This window comes from Carassius carassius, chromosome 19, assembly GCF_963082965.1.
Source record: "Carassius carassius chromosome 19, fCarCar2.1, whole genome shotgun sequence".
In the NCBI taxonomy this organism is placed as follows: Eukaryota; Metazoa; Chordata; class Actinopteri; order Cypriniformes; family Cyprinidae; genus Carassius; species Carassius carassius.
The window spans coordinates 25,194,633-25,218,223 of NC_081773.1; the positions used below are offsets into that span (position 1 = coordinate 25,194,633).

Below are 23,591 nucleotides of genomic sequence, written 5' to 3' on the forward strand. Positions count from 1 at the left end.
TACTGACCTGAAAAAGTTATTTCACATAAAATATGTCTACATATATTCCACAAGAGAAAATAATAGTTGAATTTATAAAGATGACCCCCAAAAAACATGCATTAAGGGAAACTTTTGAACAGAATACAGATGTGTAAATTTTTCTTATTTTGCTTAAAAATAATATTTTTTTCATTTAGTACTGCCCTTTCATCAAATTCTAAAAGTTTCCACCCCCGGCTCTTAATGCATGGTTTTTCCTTCTAGAGCATCAGTGAACATTTGACCCTTCTGTAGTAGTTGCATATGAGTCCCTCAGTTGTCCTCAGTGTGAAAAGATAGATCTCAAAATCACACAGTCATTGTTGGAAAGGGTTCAAATACACAAAATGCTGCAAACCAAAGAATTTGTGGGACCTGATGGATTTTCCTGAAGAACAGCAGACAATTTAACTGTTCAGGACAAACAAGGGACTCACGAATAACTCTTAAAAAAAACACACAGCTGTGGATCATTCAGGTAAGAAGAACACAGTATTAAGATTCAAGGGACTGTAAATTTTTGAATCAGGTCATTTTTATAAATTCAGCTATTATTTTCTCTTGTGTGCTATATGTAAACATCTTTTATGTGAAATATCTTATTCAGGTCAGTACTAAATAAACAATTACATGCATTTTGTATGATCCCTCTTATTGTGGTGATAGAATTAATATTTTTTCGAATCGGAAAGGGGTATGTAAACTTTTGACCAATGGATATTGATACTCAGTAAGTATGCATTAAATTGATCAAAAGTGACAGTAAAGACATTTATAATGTTGTATTACATTTATAACATTACCATATTAGAATGATTTCTGAAGTATCATGTGGCACTGAAGACTGAAGTGATTGCTGAAGAAAATCTAGCCTTTCATCACAGAAATACATTTTACAATGTATTTAAATAGTCTATTTTCCAATATTAAAGTAATTTTAAACAAACAAATGTAGCCTTGCGTGATCTGTCTTACTAATTCCAGTAAACAGGAATACTTGTGTATCTCTACTGGAATCCAGGTCATTCTGAGTTTAGGCCTGTAAGAATAGAGGCTAGTTGGGTCAAGTCCACATTGGTACCTGGTGCTGACTGATGTTATGATTTTATCTTGCTTAGGACTTTAGAATGTAGAGTCACTGCCTATGAGTCTCATGTCTCCTATTGTTGGGGTAAATTTACTATGTCCACAAAACACATTGAGTTAATGCATACTCCCCTGAGGCAAGTGTCACCACAGCTCTCAGAGAGATTTTTTCCTCAGATTATCATTCCTTTGCCCTTTTTTATCTTGAGTCGAGTGGCTGGAAATCTTAGACGCTCTTTGGAAAATCATCTCATGGAATACAATGCGACCGGCTCTCTCTTTTCAGTCTGCCTACCGCTAATTGCGGGACAGGCACGGCTCGACTGATGAAGGGTCCCTTTGTCATTCTCAGTGGTCCTGTTGAATGTAAAGCTTCTGATGTTGCTTGAGGCAAGACGTCACCTTTAGATAATTTCTTAGTTCATTACACAGGATTACCATGTTAATTTAAGAAGAGTAGGTTATGGTTACATATGAGCATATAGAGATATGTTGGCTTCGTAGGTCTGTTTTATCAGCAAAACTCAGACTTCTCTTAGTCATTCTTACAAACAAGCAAAAAAGGTCACAGTTGGTCTGCTAATCCTTAAGTATTGGCTTTCTTTAACAGTCAGTCACCAAACAACAGGGATTAATTTTGAAGCCAGGACCATTTCATTCCCCATGCCATGGAATTTCATGTTAGCTTTGAGTGAAACTTTCAAAGAATATGTTTTGAAGTTGTATGGTTCATATAATATCTGGGGTTTTCCATGTAGACAGCATAATGCATAGGTGGGATTATGTCACTGTGTGTTTTGACATGGCTGGGAATCTGTTTTGTGTGTTTCTAGCTCATTTGAGTAGCTCTGTGTGCCAAGCACCATTTCTTGTTTAGTTCAATCTTGTTTTGAGTGAAGCTGTTTGTAACCTAAGATGATAACCAGAATTAGTTGAGTCATTTTCATTCATGCATGTGTATATACTAGACCCACACAGTATTGTTTTAACAGATCCCTGTTCTAACAGTTCTGGAAAATGCTATCTACATCTTTGTTGGTGATTCATGAGCCTGGCAGTGAACAGGCAGCAGAATCAGAATGCAATGCTTTGACCACAACAGAATGTTGGAGTGTTTTTATTTCACTATTATTCATGCAAGACACCATATCAGAAGTAGACTAAGAGTGATGCCTGCTTGGACATGTGAAGCTTAACATTAATACCGTGAAGCTGCTTTGAAACAATCTCTATTACTGTATATAAAGCACTATATAAATATTTAGATACTTACCTGGCAGGGGAGTCACCATGATCAAGAAGGTGGTTCACCCAGGGCGAGGCGAGGCCATTGCACTCCGGCCGTGCTGGCCCCTGAAAATTCCCCCAAAAATATTTTGAAAGATGTCTCTTAAGCTGAAAAATGCTGAATTTATTTGGCCACAAATACAGTAAAAAAGTAAAAAAATATAGTAAAAAAAAAAAAAAAAATATATATATATATAAGAAATATTATTCTAATTTCATATAATTGTTTTATGTTTTAATGTATATTGTATGTATATTATATTTTAATGTCATGCTTTTCTTTCTTTTAGCAGCTCTCATCAAGAGGTTGAATTTGTAACTTCGATCAATCAGGGGTTTTCAAAATGTTTTTTAGGGGGGTTATGATTTTTTTTTTTTTTAGGTAAAAATAAAAATCATAAATTCAAAAATTAAATTGAAGCATAATCTGGAATATAAGATTAATTGTGATTTATAGTTCTGTTGGTAGCTATCGTTTTAACAGTTCAGCAAAAAATATTCAGTATTTAAAGTGTTTTGTTTAATATCACACTTTTTCCTCACACAGTTAAATTGGATCATGAATGTTGGTCCATCACAGCATATTAGGTGGTCCTTCTCATCAAAAAGTTTGAAAACTCCGTGAATAGACAAATAATTTGTTCTAAATCAACATAAAGTGACATTGACATAGTAAGTGATAATTGTAGTTACGCATTCAGTGACTGCCTGACTGCTTCTAAGGGAATCACTGGAGACTGATGTTAATACCAAGTATAAACATGGCCATAGTCTCTGTTTTCAAAAGAAATTAGCATCTAAACAGTGGGATCTTATCTAAATTGTTATTAAATAGACTTGGCCTTTTTTGAGGAAGGCTTTTTTGTCTGCCTTATTATTGGAAGTGAAAATTACAAACAGTGATCATTTAAAGACTAAACTTCTTCATCTCTGATAATAAACAACAAAGAGAGTTTTATAATTTGGATGCTGTGCCTCTAACTAAAAGCTTGTCATTACATGGGAGTTCTCACACTGTGGCTTTGGGACCCTCTAAGTAAGTAAGTTAAGAGTCAGATTTTGCACACACCAAATGTGTGAAGATTAAATGACTCCGAATCATGATTATGGATACAGTTTTTTCTTCACAACTTGGAGACCACCCTAAACAAGAGCAATCGTTCAGTCTAAAAATGTCTGTTTTCTATGTTCACCACCTTCTCTGTAGTGAAGACACCTTATTTACAGTATATTGCATGGAAATTATTTCTGTTTTATTTCTGTTTTGATCATAAATCAAAGACACTTTGGGCTGTGTCCCAAATTTGTGGTAATGCTGTTGACTAAACCATAGCAAAAAAAAGAAGAAAAAAAAATGTTAGCTGCATACCTTTTCCAGACCACATCATTTATATCCCTTGCAGATGGAGTAAACTATTTATTATTCGTCCTATATCACAAGTTATGTTATTTTATCACCATATGGAAAAAGTTAATTGCTTTGCGTTATACCTCGATATGTTGTTCAAATCAGTTTTACTCACTGATTGACAAGGGAATGCCAAGAATGCTGGATGTCTGGTTCATGTGTCAGTGGATGCCCACAGAAAAGTGAAGCTGTGGGCCCCTATTTCATTAGATATGACTACATACTGGAATGTGAACAGGCACTGACAGACTCAAGAGATCTTAAAATGAAGCTAAACCAAGAAACGGCAACAGACTCCAAGTTGTACAGGTTCATTAGCTTTAGAAGATCATTTTAGGTAAGAATGATTTAGACTTGAGAAGCTGATTTATGAGTCTTTTTTACAGATTCATTAGAAAGAATCAGTACATAAGAGTCATTCATTTGACTCACTGGTTTCAGTCACAGAGCATGTGCTGCTGGTGCATGTGAAGACACTGGTTTTGTTCAGGTACATTCACGTCAAAGACTTATTAAGCCCCGTTCAATTGACGTTTACCATTGAAACAAAAGCTTAAAACCTTTCCTCTTGTCAGTAGAATTCTGTGGCGGCATTGCTGTGAGGCCTCACCTTGTCAGGTGCCAGGGATTAGGTGTATTAAGTGCAGCCCTCTGAAAGTGACAATAGCAGTTTTCTTTGCATCTCCTAGAGGATCAGCTGAGCTCCACTCAGTTGAAAAGCTTAAGAGATAATCTGTCATGCACCAAACACACATTTTTCATTCCCATATAACAAATACGCATTTCCTTTTGCAGTTTCTCGATGGTAATATAGGTGCTGCACTGCTAGATAATTATACTGCCTTCTAAAATACTATATGTATCCTTCCTGGAGAATGCAATCCCACAATTTACTGCAATAGGTTCAATTTCAGTAGACAGTAAGTTGCAAGGCAGTTTACTAGGCTTTGAAAGAGAGCTCTAATATCTTTGATTCATGTCTTGTATCTGATGTTGCTTTTAATTTCCTTGGGTATTTTTATATATTACCAGGCAGTATGTTCATAGAGCAGAGGAAAAAAAGCATGTCACCACATGCTTAAATCTTTGATCGACATCCTCTGCTCAGTCTTGAAATTTGGCATAAAACCTCTGCATCTTTATGTTATTATTGCACTTTCATATCCACTACAAGCATTCTCTGATTGTGGAGCAAACAAAACAAAAAATAAGTAGGTAAGATATACATTTATGCCTTTTCCATTGTTTGATTCACTGCAAAAAAAAGTCAAATCACTAATTACAGGAATATAATAGCATTTGTGCTACACCACAAAACATCATTTTGATTTTTTGAGAAAATGTACTGTATTGAACTCAGAAAACATATAAATGTCTTTAAATCATCATTAATCCAACCCCCCTGGAAAACTCATTTTAAATTAAGTTCATCTATCTTGCTCCATTAGCAAATAGTTTAATGTTGTTTTAAGCATGAAATTGCCAATGGGGTTAAAAAATAAATATATCTTTTTCAAGACATATTCTCTAATGGATGCCTTACTGTGTCTGTAATACTTAAAAACTGCTTAAGCTCTAACATTAATGACTTTTAATCATTATGAAAGCATAAGCTTAGGAGCCTTTAAGACGCTTTAAGCCTTGTGGAATAGATGTGAACTCAGAAACCTCACTGAAAATCCATGGCGTGAGTACCTGCTTCTAGGACATTATGTAAAAGATTAATTTAAGTCCTGACCCTCGGAATAAATTAAGTTTGACATTAATTCATGATTATGTGAAACCTGGTCAAGAGAAAGCAAATAATCTGAAGGAAAAAAGAATGCTGCTTTAGACATTCTAAGTCTTAGTCTGGGCACCGTAATTGGCATAAAAATGTTGTTTGTGGATTTGTTTTGTTACCAGAGTCTTGTCAGGATGTCTTTAATCTGATTTGATACAGACATTTGCAAGATGACTAATGGGGATTAGGAAAACATGTTCTTTACGTCTCCCAGCCAGAACTCTGTGAAATGTGTCTGGGCTGCCAGGAGCCACAGTAGGAACATCTCAATGGATGTGAGCGGGCACTGGCCGTCTTCCAAGAGGTCAGATGAATCATTTACAATGTGGTTAGAAGCATAGAAGTGACAAATTATTCCTCGTTAAAGTCAGAAGAGGCTTGTATTTTTGTAGATTTGTGGTGGGACTTTCTCAGGAGCGCAGGAAGATACGTGTTGACCTGACAGTGGAGGGAAATGAGAGACTCTTAAAACTGTGATCCTGTCAGGTGTAGCTTCCCTCAACCCAACAGCGGTATCTGCCCGCATTCCTGCCATGCATTCTGTTCACCAGTCTGCCTGCTCTTACAGCGCTATTCAGTTCCACAATGTCATTCAATACACCTGATCTTTTCTAAACAGGTTTTTGGACAGTTACTGAGGAACTTATTTAGCCGAGTTCTCAACCTCGATGGCCATGATTTCACTACCTAGAGGCAACTTTCCCCATTAGCTAGTGTTGTATAACTAAATGGATTTGGAGCTGACAGCTTTTCACGTTTCTGTCACATGTTATCTCTTCAAAGTGAGAAATGCTCTGTTTTTGGGATGCTTTTCAGACTTTTTATTGGGTTTATGTTTTTCCACAGTTTTTAGGAATAACCATAAGGTAACCTCAAAAGCAGAAACAAACTTGAGCAACAGTATAATTTGTTTACAAACTGGAGTAAATGAAATTAGTGTGGGAAACATGCTTGGGAAGAAGTAAGATTTGTATATTTCTAGAGTACACAAATCTCAATGATCCTGCGTTCTGTGACCTTAGAACACATTGCATTTCATGATACTTTTAAAGATTTTTTTATGTCATTTTCCATTGGCTGCAAGTATAAAACCAAAATTCACTTTTAGATGTTTTAGAACTTTTAGATGTTTTATTTGTGTATCTTATTAAACTTTAGTAACAAAGATTTCAGAGTCAGTTTAAAACTGATTCAAAACTCTGATTCTGTGAATTGAGTCTTTAGATTGCAATTTTCACGTATTAGTTAGTTTACAGTTATTTAATTAAAATTAGTAAATATACTGTTTGGTAAATTACTGTTCGTTAAATGATCTATCTAAAGAAATCTTTACTTTTTGCATTGTGTATTTTGAATCTCTAATTGGTAATAGTGGCTATTCTCTGACTGAAAAAAAAAAAAACCATGAGCAATTTCAGAGAAAGTATATGACATTGAGAGGTTACAAATCATATGATATGCTGGGGAAAAAGGTTTCTTCTGTATCTTTTAGCCTTTGACAACAATGTTGATATGTACATGTATTTGCTCTGAGAGTGATCTAAGAGTAAAAAGAAGGAAATAAATGGGTATAAATTCTCTAGAAGTAATGATTAATCCACATCCATTGAGGGCATCCACATCAGTCAGCATCAGTTAATGGAACAAAGCATTGACAAGACAATGCAAAAACATTTTAGATTGAAAGCAAAGAGGAACAGTAAGCTATAATGAACAGTAGAGAAAAATCCCCAAATTCCTTGCACACCTATACATTTCATATTTAGTACTTTGTACACTGATGTGTCTGTCATTATCTGTAAAATAATAAATCTATACAGAAATGTTTTGTTGTAAACAAGTGACTGGCCTGTCTGAACTTTGAGAGTGAGAGTGTTTAAGCGTTTTCCTGTTGCTTTGTGCCCTAATTAAATTATGGCTTCTAAAGTCCCTGTTACAAATTGTCTCTTGTGTACCCTGCGGTTGTTGCTTTTGTTTTATTTATCCCTTTATGAAAGATGCATTGTTTGAAAACAAGGACACAAATGGGGGGAAGAGAGAGAGAGAGAGAGAGAGAGAGAGATCTACCCATTACCTTTGAAAAATCCCCTTTGCTGTGGGGGGCCTGTCATACAGGGACCTGATTTCTGTCCATTCTCATGTTGAACAAGTCCCTTTATCTTCCTGCTGATTCATCTCTGCTCCCCACCACTGCTCTTAAATGCTGTTGAGTATAGTGTCTGAAGCTCTAGCAAAGGTCAGCGTGAGAGGCCACTGCCCATCCCACAGGGTCTCCTTAGTAAAGCACAGACAACGTCAGGAATGTGGCGGTGGACAATGAGTCTCTCTCTTATACCTCAGCACCAGACTGACTCTCTAAAGCATGCTCACAGTCAGGATGTGTAATCAGGTTGAATCCCATTAAGTCACTTTTGTGTGCTTTAAAATGAGAAAACCTCATCCACCAAGCTTGGCACTGTCCTTCCACCTGTCCCATGTTGTCTTTAAAAATTAAATCCGAACTTATATATATTTCTAATTATCCATCAGTCTGTCTGTCTGTCTGTCTCAACCACTTGCAGTTCCCTAGGAACATCATGAAACACATTATAAGCCACTTAGCAACACCCTAGCTACCACCCAGTACATCTAGAAATACATTAGAAATCAACCAGGACACCTAGCAACACCCTAGCAACCACCAGGCTTTCAAACATCCTCTCAACCACTTACAATATCCTTAGCAAAGTCTTAAAGCACAATAGAAACAACTTAGCAATACCTTATCAACGTCCTAAGAAGCACTATTAAATCCTTTGCAACTCCCTAGCAACCACATAGTCATTGCTTGGCAACTACAAGGAAAACATTTCAGCAAGTCCTTAGCAATCACCCAGTGACTGCGTGGCAAATACTAGCAAAACACCTTAGAGATTGCATAGCAAACACAACTTTAAAAAGTTCTCTCAACTACTTGCAGTATTCCTATCAACTTCTTGAAACACCATAGAAAGCACTTATTGTTTTATTGTTTTATTTGGATCCCCATTAGCTCCCACTATGGTGGTCGCTAGTCTTCCTGGGGTCCACTGAAATCACAATACAAAAATACAAAATTCAATTAATCAATACATCAATAAAATCTATGAAAACTATACGATATATTAGCTACCATGACACACATTTGAAAGAAGTACAAATTATGCAGTTATCCAAAAAGCAACATCTATTCAACATGCAATTCAAACAATTTAAAACAAAACATGCAAAAATACAAATAAATAATACTTTCACACCTGTAATCTCTGTTTTATTGTTTTCTTAAAAGAAAATGTACTTTTGAGTTCCCTGACGCTGGATGGAAGTGAGTTCCACTCTACAGCCCCTCTGTATGCAATAGTTTTCTTCATAAAATTACATCTTGGACTGGGAGTAATCATTATCTTGTTGCTGACTGAGCGTGTCACATGCTCATGACCATATCCACTAAACAATATTTTTTCTTTTATAAAGTTATATGCTTCATTAGCCATGACCTTGTGCATAAGCAACAAAAGATTATATTTTACTTTTGCCTCTACTGTTAACCAAGATAAGTTAATATGCATCTCACGCACACTAGCGCGAAAAGAACAGTGCAGAACTACTCTGGCTGCTCTATTCTGTGCAATTTGAAGTTTTCTTAGATGTTTTTGGGCCGCACTACTCCAAACTACTGGACAGTAATATAAGTGAGACAGAACAAGACTTTGGACGACATTTTTCAATGTAGCAGTTGGACAATATACAGAGCATTTTCTGGACATAGCGATACCCCTACCCATCTTACTGACAATGTGGTCAATCTGGTCTGACCACCATAATAAATGATCTAGTCTAACAGCCAGCAGTTTGAATCTAATAACCTGCTCGACCACATTGCTCTCTATATGCAGATTAAGTGGGGTGATACTTGGTAACATTTATCTATTGCAAAATATCATACATTTAGTTTTGGAAATATTCAGTACCAATTTATTATTTTTCACCCAGTCCACTACTGTGTTTAGCTCATGCTGGAGATTCTCATTGAGTTCAGGTAATGTTGATGCTGCAGTGAACAAAGTTGCATCATCAGCATTACATAACCACACTAGCCTTTCTAAAAACATGTGGAAAATCATTTATAAATATTGAGAATAAAAGTGGACCCAGGCAGCTTCCTTGTGCTATGCCGCATGATGTTGTTCAGCAGTTGGAAAGACTACCATTGAAATAAACCTGTTGCGTCCTATTGGAAAGATAACTATGCACCCAAGTTAGTGCTGAGTGTGAAAAACCATATGCTTTAAGTTTGGCTATGAGAAGTCTATGGTCTATTACATCAAAAGCTGCTGTAAAATCCAAAAACACAGCTCCTACTAGTTTCCCTTCATCCAAACATGTTAGCCACTCCTCTGTCATTTGTGCTAGGGCAGTGTTTGTGGAAAACCCTTGTCTATATGCATGTTGGAACTTTGTCATCAATTCATTTGTATTGAAATAATCCATTATTTGATTAAAGATGATCTTCTCCAAAATTTTGCTTAACACTGGGAGTAAACTGATTGGTCTACTATTTGGTCCAGTAAAGCTCACTTTTGCATCTTTAAGAAGGGGTATAATTTTTGACTGTTTCCAAAGCTCAGGAAAAGTACCACTCAAAACGGATCTATTAAAAATGTGACTTATAGGTTTTGAAAGCTGAGTCGCAGCTACTTTAAGTATTCTTCCTTCCAAATTATCTATACCTGCAGATGTATCAATAGATAGACCCTGTAGCAGCTTCTCTACGGCATCCTGAGTTACAGTATTGAATTGGAGATGGCAGTTTTTGCCCTGCATTATGTTATCAACCAATTTCTGGCATGCATCACTGTCAGTTTTGTTCATGTCAGATCTTAAAATATCCACTTTTCTTGTAAAAAAATTGTTAAAATAATTTGCAATATCATGTGGCTTCGTAATGAACTGCCCCTCACATTCAACAAATTTTGGGGATGACTTTGACTTCTTACACATTAATACATTCAGTATTTTCCACAGTTTTTTCCCATCATTCACAGAGTTATAAATTTTCTGTTTAAAATAACCATTCTTTTTACTATGATTTAGTTTAGTGACTTTGTTTCTTAATGTGCAGTACGTCTTCCTATCTTCAGGCTTCCAGTTGTCCAGCCATGGAGCGCTGTTACTTCTTATTGACCTTTTCCTCAGGGGAGCATGCATATTAACCAATTTCATTAATTTATCCATAAACATATTTAAAGCAGTGTTGACATTCTGTTCTTCAAGAACATCTGACCATTGCATATTATTGATGTCTAATATAAATAAATCTGGGTTGAACCTTTTAAAGGACCTGCGGAAAACAATTCTGACTCCAGATTTAGGCAATTTAGTTTTTCTTGATAAAGCAATCAGATTGTGGTCACTACACCCCACAGCTTTGGAAACTGTTTGTGAACATAGCTCTGGTATATTAGTGAATATCAGATCAATGCATGTAGATGTATTCCTGCCATCAATACCTACAGCGATTCTAGTGGGCTGAATAACAAGCTGGGTGAAATTACAGAGACTGGCCATTAAGGACAGTTTTTTGCGTAATGGACAAACTTTAGAGAACCAATCTATGTTAAAATCCCCTAACAGAAAAGTGTCTTTACTTTCATCAGACACTCTATCTACAATTTTTAACTTAGCAACTCCCTTGCAACATTCTAAGTGCCACTTTGGAAACCTTAGCAACTCCCTACCAACGACCCAGTCGCTGCTTGGCAACTACTAGAAAAAACATTTTAGCAATGGTTAAGTAATGCTCTAGCAACTGTCTAGTGACTTGGAACACTTAAGATTGTTTAGCAACACCCTAGCAACCACTCAGAACACCTATCAATCATCTAGCAACAACATTGGCTTTCAAATTTCTCTCTTACTTGCAGTTCCCTGCCTAGCAACTTGGAACACTTTAAAGATCACTCAGTAACACAACCAGCGAGCAACACCCTAGCAAACACATGGCATTCAGACTTTTCTTTTCAGTTAATATTTTGCACTCCTTGAACATTAATTGAATAAAGCTGAATGAAGTAATTGTTCTTAAGACTTTAATTGTAAGCAATTATAGCCGAGCACTTATTGTAAGTAGTGCTTTTCATCTTAAGAGAACAACACAACATCTTCAACAGCATAGCCTAAGGCCCACACAATGAAGAATTTGAAAACACAGTTTTTATAGTCACGCTTGACTGTAGGAGTGGCCTGCTGGTGAATGCCAAGGCAAATAGCCTGGGAAATCAGTATTTCCAAACCTACGAACAGGAAGAGCTTGCTATTTTCTTTTTATCTATCTGCTGGTAGCGATCTACCAGATGGTATTGTTTTAGCTTTAGAGGCATAGTAAAACTAAGGAACTAGGAAGTCTTACAAGGGTTTTTTCTTTACTGAGATCATCAAACCAGTTTTTTCTTTTCGTGTGTGAATTTGTACGATTTTTTTTGCTGCCAAACAAAGAAATGGTTTGTTTACGGCAAAACATGATTTATTATGAATCAGGGAATTTTTCTAAACAGGAAATTTTGATGCTTTCTTATGTCAGTCCTTTCCTTTTTTGGCTCTTTGGTCTGTAAATAGTAATTTGAACTCTTTTTTGTTTGGCATGGCTCTTTTGTTCCAGTGGGATAATTAAGTTGGAATGGATTCTCTCCAGGGGACCTTTGGGGTAGAATAAGAGGAGAGAGTATAGAAAGGGCAGAGGCAGTGGTTGTTTGAGGATCTTCTTTGCCAGAATTTAGTTTCTTTCCATCTCCAGGAGTAGCTTCCTCTGTCTAGCCTCTTTAAGCGGTTAGAGGTGTCTGCCTGTCACATCAGGTTAGCGGACTGTACGTGGGCCCTCCAGATTTGCTCTTTGTCTGATTGCTTGGCATTCATCATGAGAGCGGTGTTTCAAAGCAGCTCTCTGATCGTGCTCATTAATTCTATTCTCATAAGCTCTTTCCCCTCCAGAGACATCAAGGCCCACATTGTGTTTATGATTAGAATAATGTGTGTTCTTCAAAACTCTATCTCTCCATTTTCTACACTCTTACTCTGATGAGTAAGCACATTAACCCTCAGGTCTGGGAAAAGGCTCTCGAATGCTTCCAGCACGCGTCGGATACAGGGAAGTATGGAGGAGGGAAAGCATTGCTTGCGTCCTGAGGGAAGGTTGGTTTACTCAGGCTGTTTCTCCAGGGAATGTGAGTCAGCCTGTGGGCTAACAGACAGCTGAAGTTCAGGGAGTTTGGCTAATCCCCCTTATTTTTCTTTTTTTTTCTAAATATCCATTTACACTTCACATTTTAGGACATCCTGTCAGTTTTTGTTTTGTCTTTTTAGATAAGCACAGCTGGATCTACTGTCATAGTGCCTTGGCACTTAGTGGCTCTGTTTCAAACACCTAATGAGCCTTGCTGTCTACTGCCAACTTATTTAATACATTGTAATGACTTTAAATCTATTTCCTAGAATATTTTCTTTTAAAATCCATTTCATCAGGGTTCCCTCAGTGTTAAAGGCAGCAACTCACATAAACATATCTCCTCACATGAGGCACACAGATGACTCGATTCTCATTTGACTTATATAGAGTTTAGCATGTCGTTTCCAAATATGAAAATACAGCACATGAATATTGAGTAAAATTGACCATTCATTCATTCATTCATGTTTTCTATTGAATAATCAGTTAATTCATTAATGTAACATTTTTATCATTACTTTTTATTAATAATTTTGGGAATTGTTTTTTAATTAATTTTGTTTGATTAAATAATTTAAAAAACTTTTAGGTATAAAATAATTTTTATGTATAATTTTTTTGGTATTGCAAAAGTCGCTATTATTATTGTTGTTGTTGTTGTAAATTGTGTATTGTAGTTAAAAAAATAATTATTAGGGCTTTTTAATGAATAATAATAATATTTTACAATGCATCTTGGGATTGCCTTCTGTACTAAAAGTACATGCAATTATGATTTATTTTTACCATAAAATGTTTAGAGGTACATTAATCATGCTTCTAATAATGTGATTATGATAACAAGCATAATTGTACTGTATGATTGAACCGTTTTATATATATATATATATATATATATATATATACACCGTCACATAATGCAGCTCAATAGGTTTTGGCCCACTTTTTAATAATCCAGACCTTTAGCTCAAACTATTTTTTTTTTATCTTGCATTATAACACCAAATCCATTTTTTAATACAAAGTCCCAGTAATTTCAGTCAGTAGGGCTTTATGATAAATTCAGTTTTAAATAAGTAGAAGCATCTAGACAAATTTAAGTTGTTTTATCATGTTAAATTAGAAAAGTGCAATTAGGGCTCTGTTTCACAGACAGGCCTGTGGAAAAGTGCTCTTGAATGTTGCTCTAGCAGGGGGTCTTTTGACGTTCAGGCCGAATGACTGTTGAGTTTTGTTCGAGGATTACTAGGCTGCGATGGTCAGTGGTCCACTATTGAAATGACCCAGTGGCCCCCCGCTATGAAAACTCTGGTCACAAGCACTGGTGTGGAAGCTTTGCAGTCACATACTTACGTGATACTTAATAGATCACAAAAAGGAAATAAGCAAGACAGATTCTTTCTTGGAAAATTAAATGGGAAGGTAAGAACTATTAAACTGCATAGAAAGCTGCACTCAGGGATATAAACATGGTTGTGGGACTTACATGCAAAATACTTGAGAGTTCGTCATGGTTGTATTAACACGTGTAGGAGTTTCCCATGAGTGGGTGAAGGGAAAAATCATACATGATGCTTTGACTCATTTCTTTAAGTCCTGAGTCACTGACTTGTGTCTTTGTCATTAACCCCAATAACATACACTGTAGGGAGTTATGAGAGGCCTTTTAGAGTTGTAAAATTGCATTTTCTACAATAAACACGCATGAATCAGCAATAATATCCTAATCCTACCTACCTATATTTAGGTGAAAACATTAACATTTTTTTCATTCAGACAAAAATTAAGCTGGCTAAAATACAGTAACTTGTTTTTTATGAATCAAAGGGAAAATCAGTCTGATAAACTGACAAGCCAAACTTTAACTCTTGCCAATTCTGCAGGTGTCAGCATATGTAAAGTCATGTCTTAACACATCAGTAGCTGCTCCCTTAATTTCTCATGTTAATAAAAAACATTCTTCCTGTCTTTAAAGTTTAAGATCAAGCTTATATGCCTTGGTTTTTATTTAACCATTTCTTTACTTTGGCATTTGAAGTAGTTACAAAGTCAATGACACTAAAGATTTTTTTTTTATTATTTGAGCAGAACTGTTAAATAAGCCCAAATTATGAGGGTAAATTTACAACAAAACGACAAGGTCAAGTCACATGAGATGCTGTTAAACCAAATTTAAATGCATTTAAATAAGGGTTTGTTGAGTGACACAAAGGAAATGGCTTGACATGAAAGAGTAGACTGACATAATGTCCTTACTTCATGCTGTTAAGTTTTAACAAAGTGAGGGTCTGGATAAATGAAGGTTACATGCTGTAGTCTCGTGCAGACATGTGGGTCCTGTGGGACCAGCACAGGTGATGGAGCAATATTGATAAAGTTCTTGCTCTTGGACCGCCTCATTTCCACTTGATTAAAAGCTTCTTGCACTCACTGAAATGCCCAAATATTCTGCTAAAAGAGGAACTGGCAGTTTAAGGTAAAAGGAAATGCTGGTATTGAATGGAAACTTCCTACATTTGACCATTTGGCTTCTAATCAAAGGCATAGTGAACTGTCAGGGAGGTCTAAATGCGTCTGTCATCCTTTCTTATGTACACTACCATTCAAAACTTTGGGGTCCGTCAGAATGTTTTTGAAATAAATTAATACATTTATTCAGAAAGTATGCACTAAGTTGATCAAAAGTGACCATAAAGACATTTATAATGTTACAAAAAAAAAAATATTTCAAATAAATGCAGTTATTTTGAAGTTTCTGTTCATGAATTAGTTCACAACAGTTTTGATATGACTGTAGTTTTGATCAAATAAGTGCAGCCTTAGGTGAGTATAAGAGATTTCTTTCAAAACATAAAATAGCTTACCAGCCCCAAACTTGATTTTTTTATTTTATTTTATTTTATTTTATTTTATTATACTGCTCTTGGGACAGTGTCCTACTCATCTTAGCCCTCCGCCTCCCCAGCACCACCTGTCTAGATGTTCTATGTAGGCATCTTCCTTTCTATATCAGCAGCAGCACACTTCCTTTTAATTTTATGATCTGAGCATTTAGCAGAAGCAAGTCTACTTGTTTTGCCGCAGCAGATCTAGTCTGCAAAGACCAAAAAAAAATGCACATTCTATTTACATTAATAAAGATTTTGCAATCTATCCCAACAGTTGTCATGACTGAACTAATACTATGGCATTAATTATCAGTAACCATGTTTGATTCAGTGTTTGAAAGCTTTAGTCCTTTAATGGAAAAAAGTGAGAAAGGGGAAGGGAAATCGTTGACCCCATGCTTTCTACATGTTCTATCCAACTGTGCGTTAGGGTCTGAAAAGATCTCACACTGTGAGTTGCTCTAGTATTTTGGTGGGAGGGCAGGGAGGACCCAGCTATTCTCCCTCTGGCAGACAGCATTTTCCACCTTTTCGTCACCCTGATGGCTGTCCTTTGAAGGAGCTTTGTTCCCGAACCCCAGAGATATCTGGAGAATCACCCTTCTCCTGAGAGGTTTTTTGAAGATGAATACCCATTCATTCTTAAAGCCTTTACTTATCTGGAAGTAAACGCAAAGGCAACAGATGATTTTCAGATAAAAATATCCATTCCATGAAATTCCCAGAAGAATAAACACATCCTGTCAGTATTACGAGGCACCCAATTAATGCAGCAGATGTAGTTTTTTTCATCAAAGAAAAGAGTAATGAGCAGAATTAGGATGCTATTATAGGTTTCCTTGTACTAAAGCATGTGTGCAGATGTTGTTGGGTGGCTCGTGTCCCATTATGGCCTCTTCTCCAGATGATAATCCTTTCCAATAACCACCTCCGTTTCCTCTCTTTCGTCTGTGATCCACATCATGGAGGAGGTGAGAGTGACAAGAGGGTTGACGTGAGTAGGTGTATGTGCATGAGACGTACACTACAGTAGTAGTTCTTGACAAGTTTGCTTCAGGATCAAGATGTAACAATAGATTAAGTGCTATAACGAGTACCAGTGCAATACTAAAGGTTTTTTCGTGCAAAAGTAAATTAATAATAATAATATACTACCATTTAAAAGTTTGGGGTTGGTATGTTTTTTTATGTTTTTGAAAGTTTCTAATGGTCAACAAAGCTGCATTTATTTGTTCAAAAATACAGTAAAAAGTAATGCTGTGGAAAATCTGTTTTTCTGTTTTGACATTTTCCCATGATGCTTCATAAATCAAACTCGCAAATTTGGTACATTTTCAATGTAGAAAACAGGTGTTGTGCATAACATTAATTAGTGTAAAGATCACCTTTATACATTTTTTCAAGATTGTTTCTTGAATAGAAACTTCCAAATTACCACATTTATTTGAATTAGATATATTTCGTAACAACTTAAGTCTTGCCACTTTTGATCTGCATTTGCTGCATCCAGTGGGGACATAATTACTGATTATAATGACTTACACTGTGTTTTATGCGTTGCGTATCGCGCCGCGTAAATATAAAACCATGTCTGTATTTGTAATCAGAGAAACGACAAACAACAAGCGCTACTCTACACTGCTCAACAATACAACAGCAAGAATCAAAGTCACACCTTCTTTCTTTGCGTGAACATTTGGGTGGCATTATGCAAATCTTCCCACATCGTGATGTAGATATATGGGGGCGGGTTAGAACGAGCCATTTTATGAGGGCGTGGACAAGTCTTAACTTTTATAAAGAATATCTCTCTGGATTTGAGACTTTTTGCAACTTTACAGATCTTCTTTATGCACCAAGAGCTTGTAACACTCTAAAGAAAAAGGAAAAATTTAAATCGCATCAAATGACCCCTTTAATTTATCCTTGCTGAATTAAAGTATTAATAAAAAAAATCATAAAACTAACTTGAAACTTTTTTTTATTTAAATCCATGTTTATTAATTTACTTTTATTTTAATTTCTTCAAATTTAGTATGATTTAATTACATTTTTTCAAGGCTTTCGTAACATGGCATATCATACAACATTTCAATGTTGGCATCTGTCTAATTTTGCTTTTTTCTTTTGTTTACAGATGTATTTTCAGCAAAAAATACCTCAGAGTTTAAACAGATGTATGACTTCAACATCAAAAATCTAAATTATTTATCCTTGCTTTTATTTATTTTGCCGTTGTAACCATGCATGTTTGTATTTTTTTTAGTTGCAAATTAATATTATTTTTATTTTTCTGTTTACATTAGTTTTTTTTTTCCTCACTGTCCATGACGGCAGCTGTTGCCATGCTATGATATACATTGAGAAAATGTGTCACTGGTCGACTTCCTTCTGATAAGAGTCACACTGACTGCTTATGTGTCCTTTTTTTATGTCTGCATGAATGAACCAGCAGACTGTTGAAATATGTTCAGTTATATAACTTGTTTGTTCCAAAACTCGTCCTTATTTATTTGCTTGAAAGTCCCTTTGAGTTCTTTTTTTCATTATGTTAGGGCAGTGGTTCCCAACCTTTTTGTTGATATGTTTGCACGGCCCACTGCAGAAAAATTAACTGACCCCGCTATTGTTGGGTTAATAACTTACTCAGTACTCATAAGCTAGATTGTTAACGGTCTTTATTGAATGAACTGGCAATGAGCAGAAAATAACTCAGGCTGGCACTGCTCAACAAAACTGGAAAACCAGGGGCTGGATTCACAAAACAAAATTTCTTCTTAACTGCAGTTTTCTTCTTATTTTTTAACTTTAGAAAAAAGTTAAGAATATTTTGTATTTCCAAAAATTTATCTTAGGAATATTCTTTTTTTTTTTTTTAGATTGTTCTTAAGAGAAAACCTAAGAAATTCAAATTCTTGAAAAGAATCTTCTTAAAAATCATCGTAAATATCTTCTTAATTTTATGACAGCCCCAGACTGGTCTTAAATCCCAAACAATAATAATTATTTAATGAATTTATTGGGTTATTTCAAATTAATTTCAAAATTCAAAATTATTTCAAAAACACGGACTGAGAGCTCTCGGACTAAATCTAAAATATCTTGAACTGTGTTCCGAAGATGAACGGAGGTCTCACGGGTTTGGAACGACATGAGGGTGAGTTATTAATAACATAATTTTGATTATTGGGTGAACTAACCCTTTAAGAAATTTCTTCATTTATTTTTTAAGAAGATTTACGTAAATCCGGCCCCAATCCAGACAGAGCTCGGCAGCGGGTAGACAGTCAGTGGAGCGAGCAGTCAGGAGGACTGTTGACTGTTCACAGCCATTTATGTTGACCCTAAGATAAATTGGCAGTTTATTCTTAAACCAATCAACGAGCTTGAATAGTAAAAGCATAGTTACAGTTTAATATTTATTTTTTATTTAATTATATATATTAAATTATGTTACTATGTTATGACTTAGACATTTTTACATATATTAACAATATTATTATTTTTAATAGTTATTGGCGGCCCACAGGTTGAAAACCACTGTGTTAGGGTATTGTTTTAGTTAGTGGCCATTACTCATAGACTTTGTGGGAAGTTACTACTTAATATAGTCTGTCCATTTTTGCTGGCTTCCCAAATTCTGTTTCTCTGTCTTCTGACTCAAAAATCCAGATTTTCAAAGACCTTGCCCATCAAACATCTGTTGTTTAGAAGTATCCCCATCCCCCTGGTGGCTTTCAATAGAGCTTTAGGACAGCAGAGGACTCTCTTTTCAGGAAACAGATTGATGGGCATTTTAAAGACTGACAGGTGTGGGTTTCTGTGTGGAGGTCAGTGAAGCCATTGTTGTAAATGAAGGAGGGCAGGACAGAGTCCACTGCTTGGTCACAAGAGTTAGAGTTTCACCTCATAACTTCTCTTTTCTTTTATCATATTAATAAACTGATATATTGGTCAGACAGATTAGTAAGTATTTGGCCATTTTGAGATTATCAACAAACTTTACACTGTAAGAAAGTATTTTTGAAAGTAAAGATTATTGAATACTTTTTACAAGAATAAACAGTATTTAAATTTTTTTTACTTCAAAATTCCATAATTCAGTTGATAGACTTTTAATTGTTTAATTGTTGTTTAATTAACAAGCAATTTCTGTTTATACACTAATTTTTGTTTAGTTTATGCATGCAGTTTTCTTTATACATTTTTTGGTTAAGTAACAAATTAAGTAAATATTGTGTACATTAAGTGGCCTAAGTTTTTGTGTTATTTCCTATAATAAGTTATGTAGTGTCTATTAAATTAATATAAATTGGTTTTATATCTTATGATTTTTTTATTTTGGTACTAATGATAATATAAATGAATATTCATAATAATAAGTATTGCACATAATTGCATATAATAAGAAATATTATATACACATCTTAAATGTTGTTATAATATTAGTAATAGTACCTAATTAAAATATGAATTAACAATAATAGTAATAAATATTATTTTATATATACTAGTAATACATATGATTAATAATGGTAATCATACATTATATTTTATTAAAATAACAATATAAGTTTTATTATATATACGAATATGAATAAAAAATATATCTATTTACAATTTTAATATTTTTAATGGTAGTGACTAGTGCCAACATACTCATAGCATTGTTTTTCTGTTTCAAGTTAATAATAATCTTACTTTTAAAATTGCATTCTACATTTTGTTGCACTCCATACAGCTATATTTCAATATAAAAATGTGTTTTATGTAAAAGCCCCCAAATGCATCTGAACGAGGTCTGATGAACTCCAATCTGAAACTTGAAATCTGTGCCATTGTTGTTCACTTGTGAAGGCAAGTGTTGGCTTGAGCTCACTTAGGAAGGACGAGTAGTCATCTGTGAGTTTCAGCTTCAACAAAGCCTTTCCTCAGGCATGTTTGCTTTATCTTTAATAGTTAATATGACCTTAGGAGGGATGGTCGGATGGGGACGGCCACACCTCGTCCTTGACTTGGCCGTGTCACAGGTCTGAAATCTCAGCACAGGTAAATAATTAGCCCAACCCTGCTGTTGACAAGACACAGACGATGCTTGTTCCTGCCAGACGGGTCCCATGTCCAGCAATGCGGCCCGTCTGCTGTCTCTGCGCGTACCATGCCACTCAAGCACACACACACACACACACACTGTAACACGGCACTGAGCTTAAGCCCTGCTAATGATAGTGCTTTGATTGAGATGTCCTCTGTAATGAGGTCAATGTGGGAAAGGCTGCACTCAGCACCCCAAGAGGCCCTCTGGCACTAGACTCAGCGGCGCACCCTAATGGCTCCTTAGAAAACTGCATTTTCACTTTTCAGCCAGCACTGTTCTGGGAAATCAGATTTATTGTTGCTATGCTAATTAAAATGCCAAATCTTTTTTGGAGATTGCAAACCTAACACATCCAAGAATTGTAATAGACAACATGTGCTTGCGGTTTCCATGACACTTTGTAGTCAGGTTCAAGTTGTGAAAATGCCCGAGCGTGAGATTTGATCTCAGCTTTGTTTACTTGAGATAAAGCTCTTTATGGTGAATTTGACATCTAGTAAAACATCACCTAGATGCCTGATCGCTTAAAGTGGAAAATATCATAGTGCTATTACTTATCTAGGGAGAAAACATTGAGATTGTTGCCTCAGCTTCACCTGCCCAGTGTCTGTTTACTTGACTGTCTGATGAATATTGCTGGATGAAATCTGATTGTGAGTAAGAACGCACAAGATTTATAAATCTACAGTATGTGAAAAGAAAAGGTGTTTCTGAAAGTTTGTGGGTGTCCAGTTCTTTGATAGCTGTGCAGAATTTAGTTTGAAGCACTTAATAGCACATTAATTTTTTTTGTTGGTAACCTTATTCTTATTAATAATGATATTTAATTTTAATATAAAATCTATCTATCTATCCATCCATCTGCATCTATTTACTTATATATCCCAAGCATGATTTAAATATGAGATCTATTTCATTAATACATGAAGTTCAGAAATATTCAAGTTGTAATGTACCATTTTTGTGTAAATATTTGTTGATAAAATATATATAAACATTATATATATATATATATATATATATATATATATATATATATATATATATATATATATATAATGTATTTATAATGTATTTATGTTCATTTACTTATGTATCTCAAACATATGTGAAATTTAATGTATTTGGGGTATACATGTCTCGTATGGCATGTACATGTATGTACCAAAAATGTTGAAAATCTCAAATCTACCTACGTGAGACTAACAAACCTGATCCAGTCTGTAAAGTGATGGGCAATCAGAAGATTATTGTAAGCTTATGTTATATGGGTCCCGAGTGTGTTGATATACACAAGATAAAAGGCATTAATATCAACACTCCTTCACTTTAAGTAGCAGATGAGGGACGCCCCTCTGCATTTGTCTTTTTTCCAGTCCTGACCCTCACGTATGAATTGTGTGAACTACAGTGTTATGGAGAGCACAGCATCAGATGCTGACAAGTCTTATTAACAGCCAAGCGTGTGTGTCTGCCTGCGTGTTTGAACAGGTGTGTTTTGGCCGTAGGGGGTGATTTTTTTTATGCTTTTGCTGTACATGCTCGATCTCTCCTCAAGCTTGATCTGTATTAGATAAAAAAATATTGATTCAGTCATCAAACCCAGTTAAGCTTGATCAGACTGTGTTAGTGCAGAAATGAGTGTATATTGTCATGATGTAAATGTGCAACACAGTTATAGCATGTCAAGCAAAAGGATTTTGCACTGTAAAGGTGTCACACACCTGGACTCATTTTGTGTGTTTTTGCCCCTGTGACCCAGTTTCTGTCTTCCGTGTCTGGTTTGATTAGTTTCCAGGTGTGTCTCTTCATTTCCCCATGTGTTCCATGTCCCTGTTAATTTAGTCATGCCATCCACCTGTGTTTCCCCAATTATCCCTTCTACTTAAGCCTTGTCCTTGCAGTTCTGTTTTGTCGGGTCTACTCGTCTTAATGTTAACTTGTCCACTTGTCACCTGTTACTTGCCACTTGCCTCTTGCCACCTGTTGTTTACGACTTACCTTGTTTATGTTTTATTTAATAAATCCTTGTTTTGTTTATCCCTCGGCTCCGTGTTCCTTCCAGCAGCATAAGCCGTGACAGAAGACCCGACCTAAAAAGTTATAAACTGCGTGTTTTCCCTCCGTTTTTTTTTCCGTTTTTTCACTCTTTTTCTTTCCGTAGTGTGTCATGGATCCCCTCTATCGCCCCGAATACCTCCTCCTCCTGCTGGAGCAGGAGGGACTGTCTCTCGAGGACCATACCAGACGGTTTCTCTGGCTAGCTAATGCCACCAGCTACCCGGACCACGCGCTCTGCACCTTTTATCACGCCAGCCTGAACCCTAGGTGCAGAACGTTGTCGCCCGAAGATGGTCCTCGGGAGGATTTCGCCGCATTTATAGAGTGGAATCTGGTGAGAAATGGGTCCCCTCTCACGGTCGGCCCAATGGAGGATCTCGCCAGGTCCACTCTGGACCCAGAGCCCAGCCTACAATCTCCCCACGGTACGAGGCATAAGCCCGAGCCCACCGATGACGGAGAGCCAGAGAGCATCCCGTCAGACCAGGTGCGAGAGCCGGCGACACTGCCCACCAGGAGGGAGCAAAATATGGAGCGCCAAATGGGTCAAAATGAGGGGGGTTCCAATTCACCTATGCCAGATCCTCTGTTAAGCCCAGGAAGGGCTCCTGATCTTCCGTTAAGCCCAGGACGGGCTCCTGATCCTCCTGTAAGCCCAGGACGGGCTCCTGATCCTCTGTTAAGCCCAGGAAGGGCTCCTGATTCCCCGTTAAGCCCAG

At 36.1% G+C, this 23,591-nt stretch overlaps 1 protein-coding gene and 1 pseudogene across 2 annotated transcripts in view; both read left to right on the forward strand.

The window, feature by feature from the left end:
- The window catches only part of LOC132095461 (collagen alpha-1(XVIII) chain-like), an 83,652-nt gene that overhangs the window by 12,288 nt on the left and 47,773 nt on the right, over positions 1 to 23,591 (forward strand). The window lies entirely within an intron of this gene.
- Positions 2,373 to 2,527, forward strand: LOC132095683 (U1 spliceosomal RNA; annotated as a pseudogene).